Here is a 7,689-nt window from a genome sequence, read left to right as displayed (position 1 = left end):
GTAGTCACTGTAATGGTCCACTGAAAACTTGACTGCTTCTAGGCCATAGCTATGTGGGATAGCCAAATATAGTCCAACAACATCTATTGTAAGCCAGGAACAATCTTCCTCCCAGGTAACGTTGTTGAGACTATTGAGCAGATGTTTCGTATCTTTGAGTTAGGAAGGCAGATGATGGAACATGGGTTCGAGGAGAGACTCTACCCAACTGGAGAGGCGTTCAAACAATGACCCTATACCCAAAACTATGGGATTACCCTTCAACTCCTCCAAGGATTTTTGTACCTTGGGGAGGTGATGAAAGATAGGGGTTATAGGTCTTGTAACAAAAAGAAAACCATAATATATTGGTCAAAGATTCTATCCATCATCCAACAGGCTCCACAGTTGTAATTTAAAGTCATTCAATGGATCACTGAGGAGTTTTTGATAAACATCTTCATTATACAGCTGCCTTTTAACCTCATTGATATAATCTGCTTTATTTTGGACAACAATACTGCCCCCTTTATCTGACTCCTTTTTGACTATATCATTCCTAGATTTACGTTTATCTAGTGTTTGTTTTTGTGCAGGGGTATGATTTGAAAATACCTTTTTATGATTTTTAGCCAAATTGGTAAGATCTTACTCAATTCTTAACAGGATAGAACACCGATCTGGGCTTAAACCCCCCATGTGAAGACCTAGAGGGGATCCATTGTACATCTGATTCCTAACCTAGCTCATGTAATGAAAAATAGTCACAAGTCTCTTTGAAATCAACTAAGTCATAGATATGTTGGGTTTCAGGGTCAGTGTCATCCTTAACTACATTAATTGACCCTACAGTATTGTCTCTATTTTCTTCTTTGTTACAAAAAACTTTCTTAAAGTAAGATCTCTCACCATTTTTTTCACATCTACTATGGTGTCAAACAAATTAAAGTTATTATTTGAAACAGAGCCCAATCCCAAACCAAATAGCTCCTGTTCTATGGGTGTCAATGTAACACTGGACAAATTAATGACCTTCAAACTGTATATTTGTTCCGTCCTCCCCTCCCCCCCCCCCTTCTTGGACCTGGCCTTCCTCGTATGCCTCTTCCGGTGTTTCCTCCCCTTCTGATTCCCTTGTGGTCCTCTAAAAAACCTGTTGGTCACTAGTTTTTATACATGATTTAGTCATATGACCTAAAGGTATGGTTTCCCCTTCAGTGTCGTTGAGAAACTCTGCTCTCCTCTGATCTAAATATACTTTAGAGCTCCCTTCTCCATCTGATCTATTTTTGGTTGAATTTCTAGTTATAATAGGGTCCACTCTCATACCCTTAGGTACTTTCGGCCTAACTACCTGGATCTCTTCTTCTGATTGCTCACTTGAATCATTGGTATTGTACTGATCTGCTCTATCCTCATCAGAAATCTCAGTATCTGAGAATGTTACTTTCTTATCCTGTTTATGTGTAGTATTTACAATATTGGATCTGGATCTAGATTTCCTTTGTCTGTAACCCAGAACAATTAGAACGATGTTGCCATGTATAAACGTTGTTATTAACATAGTCTGCATTGTCTCTGTTGAATTTCCTTAGTTTAAAGTTGTCTAATTAATTTCTGGATTTGTTTATAGTCTCTTGTAATAGTTGATCAAGATGAATATATATGGGATGGTCAGTGTAGTTATTCAGTTGTGTTTGTAAATTCCTCACTTCTTCTCTAACCTTGGCAAGCTGTGTCTCTTTAAATCTAATTATAAGACCCATCAATTTCTTAGAGCAATGACTCAGTTGTCATTCCATACCTGAATGAACTTCAAGTCATCAACCTGGAGCATTGAGAACTTATTTAAATGGAGTCCCCTGGGTATAAGGTCCATTAATATGTATTTTTTAAGGGCTCTTTTGTTCCACCAGGTCTTAAATTCCTTTAGCAGGGTCCTTTCCATTTATAAAAAGATACTACTTAAAGTCATATTTTCCTGTTGTGTCTTCCAAGGAGAGTCTTTCAAAGTCCACATCTGTCAGGGGCTTAAGTGAAAACAATTCAGTAGTCTACATAATTGTTTAAATAGCTTAGTCAATATTATTATGACCAATCTCTGTCATCATATACTAGAAGCATTTCAAACACTGAGTTGGCTGGGAGGACAAGAAAATATTATTTTCAATTTAACAGCAGAACCTGCCCTAAGCTGACTTTAGGTGCTAAGCATAATAATAACCGATTATTTACAACGGTAAATAATAGCCCCAAAGCTGGATTCAGTGTAGCACAGTGTCAGATGGTAGCCATTTAATCACCGGTACTCTTACCGTTCTCGTGATTCACCCTCTTCGTGGTTACTCAGCTCCACTTCTTGTTGTCTTCTACAGCCGCTCTCAGCAGTTGACTGTTGACATCTCAGTAGCTGTGCATCAGCAGTGAACACTGCTTCCACTCGCGGCTCCTCCTCTTCACATGTAACAGCTTCTAGCTATTAATTGGGGGTCTTACTGTGACATCATATGCCTTAGAACGCTGCAGGACGCACAGAGTGCCAAGACTCAAGCTGGATAATCAAATCAATCTCCAGCCATGAAAAAAACAGTGAATCTCAAGGCACTTTTAGATAAACTTTATTGTGGAGAATAAAAAAATATATAAAAACATCTTGATTTCAGCAGGAATTGCATCTTACGCGTTTCGCCAGGAATTTGCCTTAATCATAGACATACTGGTGAGTACAGTGATCAGCTCTTAAATAGCCAAAAGCCTGCTCACCAGTTAATTGATGCTGAAACCTTAAAGAAACAGCACTATAGTTAGCCTATCTGACAGTTTGTGTTTTAAACAATGTACAAATTCAGAGAATTGTCAAAAGACAATATGTACAGCCTATTATCTATTTAAATTGCTTTAGGCAAAAAAGTCTAAACAACTTAAACTACTAACAACATCCCTCAAAATGTATACATGATTAAATTGTGATTAGATAAGAAAAAATACACACTTATACAGACCATCAAAAAGAAATATAAATAAGGATATTTGTGTGTGTGTGGGGGGGGGGGGCACAAAAACCCTAATATGAGGTAAGTAATCTCTCAAAAATGCAATCAAGCTATTTTAAAGTTGATTATATAAATAGTAATGGAACAGACATATCTTGGATAATGCTATCTGTGACTATATGCTGGCAGCAATATGATAGTCCAACTATACAAGATACACCTACATATTAGCATAAAGATAATTTGAGGAATAACATGATATACACATATACATATATATTTACAAATTCTGCAATTGCTGCGCTTAGGTTTTGATGCCATCTCTGATGGCATCATAATGAGGCTCCCATAGGATCCTATGGAAGTGCGCTCTCATGAGCGCAATGCTTCCCAGCAATGCGAATGCGAGCTCGCGTTCGCATTGCTGTTACCTTGTTATACCAATGCACATTAGTGTGGGCTGGTATTACACTGTGGAGAGCAAATATCGCTTTATTGAAAGTGATATTTAGCACTCCACTTGTAATCTGGCCCTTAATGTTTTGATGTACAGTGAGTGCGGACACATATAAACACATATATAGACATATAAAAAAATTATACACACTTTTGAGTCCTTCCCAGTCAAATACCTTTAAACATGCAACATAATTTTTAATCCTAATATGTTATAATAATCGTATATTAAAAAATATATTTTAAACAGTTTAAAAATTAAAAAAGCCATAAAATCATTAGAAAAAAACTGTAGTCTGGTATAAAAGAGTGTGAAACATGTCTCGGGCGTTCCCCTAACCCTTGTTCACTGACATATATATATATATATATATATATATATATATATATTTGTTCAAAGAGAGCACTCTCACTTCCAAAATTTAAATGCCAGGGTGCAAGCAGATACGTATATAAATGAAAGAAAGCACTCTCTGGTCTTTTTAGTGAATATTTAATAGATCAAGCGTGACGTTTCGGGGACACACTCCCCTCCCTCAGACCAAAACGTCACGCTTGATCTATTAAATATTCACTGAAAAGACCAGAGAGTGCTTTCTTTCATTCATATATATATATATATATATATATATATATATATATATATATATATATATAATACAGAACGATGAAAAAGGCATTTAATTTAATCCATTAAAAAGCATAACGTTTCGGGAACATTACGTTCCCTTTGTCAAATGCCAGATACAGCAATGCAATAAAAATGCTTTGTATTTATAGCATTGCTGCATCTGGCATTTGACAAAGGGAACGTAATGTTCCCGAAACGTTATCCTTTTTAATGGATTAAATTAAATGTTATATTTTAATACTATCACCAGTGAGTGCCTTTTTTCATTGTTCTGTATTTTGGATATCTTTCTGAGAGTGCACCCTGGAAGCTGATGGACTATTGGATTATGGAGTGCCTATTCCACTGGCTTTGCTTTATATATACAGTGAAGAAGTGAAGAACATAAGAATGTGAAATATTCAAAACACACCTTCGGCTTTAGCTCAGCTAATCACAGTGTTGGGATATCTCACAAGCAATAACTTAAAAGACTTTCTTTAGCACACCCCATAGAAGTTTATGGGGAGGAGTTAGCACAGTCACAATATCCTAAATCCTGAGAAGTTAGAGCACCTGAGTCTTTTGTTTGAGCATTAACTTTTTAGTTTGAACTTGAACTTGTTGTACCTGCACTAATCTGGCCATGCTATTTTTTTAACTTGAGCACAATTAGCAAAAAAAAAAAAAAAAAAAAAAGAGCACCACTTTTAATCTGGAACTTAATGTGGGTTGACATTTAAAATGTTGGTCCCTTTAAGAGAAAATGCACATTATTCCAATGTCAAATTTGTTTTTCCTAATAGAAGTTGCAATAAAAAGTCTGGTATTATCTGCAATACTAAACACGGACAATTTTGAATCCACCAATCAGTAAATACATTTGTAAAAATAATTTGTTATAATTAGACATTTAAAATTGTGTTGTTTTTAATAATTTACAGCAATTAATTTTCTTTTTCTACACATAGTATATTTGAGGATCTTGTGAACCTGTTTATTACGAAGGGTGTAGATAAATGGATTAAGCAGAGGTGTCATGACACTGTTGAGAAGAGCAACCCATTTGTTAAGGTTAGGGGAAGAACTTTCAGCTGGGCGCACATATATAAAGATGGCACTGCCATAAGCCAAGGAGACAGCAGTGAAGTGTGAGGTACAAGTTGACAAAGCTTTTTTTCTTCCATCAGCAGATGGGGTGTTTAGGATGGTAAAGAGAATGTTGCAGTAGGATAGCAAAGTCATGGATAATGAACCCAGAATCACCAATGAAGCAAAGCTGGAAAGCAATAGGCCAAAGAGTTGAATATCAGAGCAGCTGATCTTTGCCACAGCGGTGCCATCACAGAAAAAGTGGTTTATTTCAAATGGACCACAAAAGGAAAAATCAGATACCAAGATTATAGGACAGAGGAAAGTTACAAATCCTGTAGCCCAAGATAAAGTAATTAACCACAGACAAGTTCTGCTGGAGATTATTGAGTGATATCTCAATGGCTGACAAATAGCTGCATAACGATCTAATGACATAACTGCCAAAAGATAAAATTCTGTGCTGCCAAAGGCTGAATAGAAGTAAATCTGAAAAATACAACCATACCAAGAGATGATTCTGTCATTACTTGCCAAGATTGTAAGAAGTTTAGGGACAGTGGAAGATATATACAAGATGTCCAAAAATGCCAGGCTGCAAAGAAAGTAATACATAGGGATGTGAAGAGGTTGGTTCAACCAGATTGCCACAATTATTGCCAAATTACCCAATAAAGAAAATGAATAAACAATAGAAATTATGACCAATGTAAAAAGCTGCATTTTTGGCTCAAAAGTAAATCCGACAAGAATAAATTTTGCTTGATATGAGGAACCATTTTTATGCATGACTTCCATTTATGGTAGCTTCAGTGGTTGATCATTTAGTGCAAAATCTATTAGATAGACAGTTTTAAAATCAAAATATATTAAGCATATGGATAATACAACACACAGTGAATGAATACAATGCAATGCAGTGTCATGTATTACTTTAGTACAAAATATATATATTTATCAAATAAAAGTGTTTCAGCATTAAAACAAACTATTACTATAAAATAGAATGAGAAATAAATTAATATTTTAAATCAATATTATTTATTATGTTGAAACTGATACCTTAAACTTCTCAGATTTCAGCAACAACTATAGTCACATTAATGGGCAGAATAAAATTGATATTTTATTGCAAAACAGAAGGCTTTTAAATTTGAATTCAATCCATTACTTATTGCTATTTTACTTTATTTCTAGTCTTTAAATTCTAATTTGCCCTTTGGAAATAATTTTCTTCTTTATCTTGTAATACCAGTTCACAAAACTACTCCAATGGTTGTGGACAGAACTGCCCACTCCTCTAGTTACCTGTATAAAGGTAACCCTCAAGTACCACCCCTTCCTCTTCCTATTTCTGTCCAATCACATGGTCGGCAGAGGTGGGAAACTCTCCTCAAGCAGTGTCTTTGAGGATGCCCCTTTTTGCCAGTAATTTATGGCACTAGGGCCTTTTTCCTGGTATTCTTTGATCAGCATTTATGCACACATTGGGCTAGATTAAAAGGGGAGCACAATAGTTTGCACTATAGCAATATCAAGCGGGTGTGCGCTCACCGGACTTACTGCTCGTATTACAAGTTGAAAGTAAATGCAATCGCATGAGCGCAATTGTCATTTACGCTAGAATCATTACTGTGATTTCAGAGCTGTGGTTAACTATTTGGTGAAAATAAAGAATTGCACAAAACAATTAAAAAATGCATTACAAAGTACACTTACACTCAAAATAACACTGTCTAATAAAATATTTTTTTTAAAAAAAGTTATAAGGGCTCAGATATGAGATCTCGGGTGTTAGAGAAAAAAAAGCCGCCAAAGGGCTTTTACATAGAGATACATACAGTATATATGTCTAAATATGTGTGTGTGTATATGTGTACATATGTATTTATGTATTTATATGTGTATATATGTATTTACAAACATATATACACATATAAACACAGAAATGTTTATGTATACATATACATATACAGATATATATATATATATATATATATATATATATATTTGTGAATTAGAGCCAGAGACGTAACTAGTAACCACAGGGCCCAAAGGCAAGAATCTAAGAAGGGTCCCCCCACCCCCACCCCGCCCAAAAAAAGTGAATTTGATACATTTTTTTTTTAACATTTAACACAAAAAAATGGGAATCAGATTACATGTCTGCAAAAAGGAGGTAACATGTGCCCACAGTCTGTGAAATGGTCTGACCCCCTATTACTGTATATCGTGACACTGTTTAACCCACCAGTACTGTATATAGTGAGTCAGTGACAAAGTCTGTAATCTGTGAGATGGCTGGCCTGACCCTACCCGCCCCAGTACTTTATAAAGTGACCACAGTAGTCTGTTACATGGTCCAGCCCCCCCGAACTGTATATAGTGGTACAGTATAGTGACACTGTTTACCCCCAGCCCCCCATGCTGTAGTAACAAGGTCTGTAATTTGCTGGTTCCACAAACATACACACACATACATGCATAAATACACACACAGTCACATACATACACACACACACATACACACACACACACACACATACATGCATACATGCA

The sequence above is a fragment of the Bombina bombina genome, chromosome 2, assembly GCF_027579735.1.
Source record: "Bombina bombina isolate aBomBom1 chromosome 2, aBomBom1.pri, whole genome shotgun sequence".
Classification (NCBI taxonomy): Eukaryota; Metazoa; Chordata; class Amphibia; order Anura; family Bombinatoridae; genus Bombina; species Bombina bombina.
Note: the sequence above shows the minus strand (reverse complement) of the source record.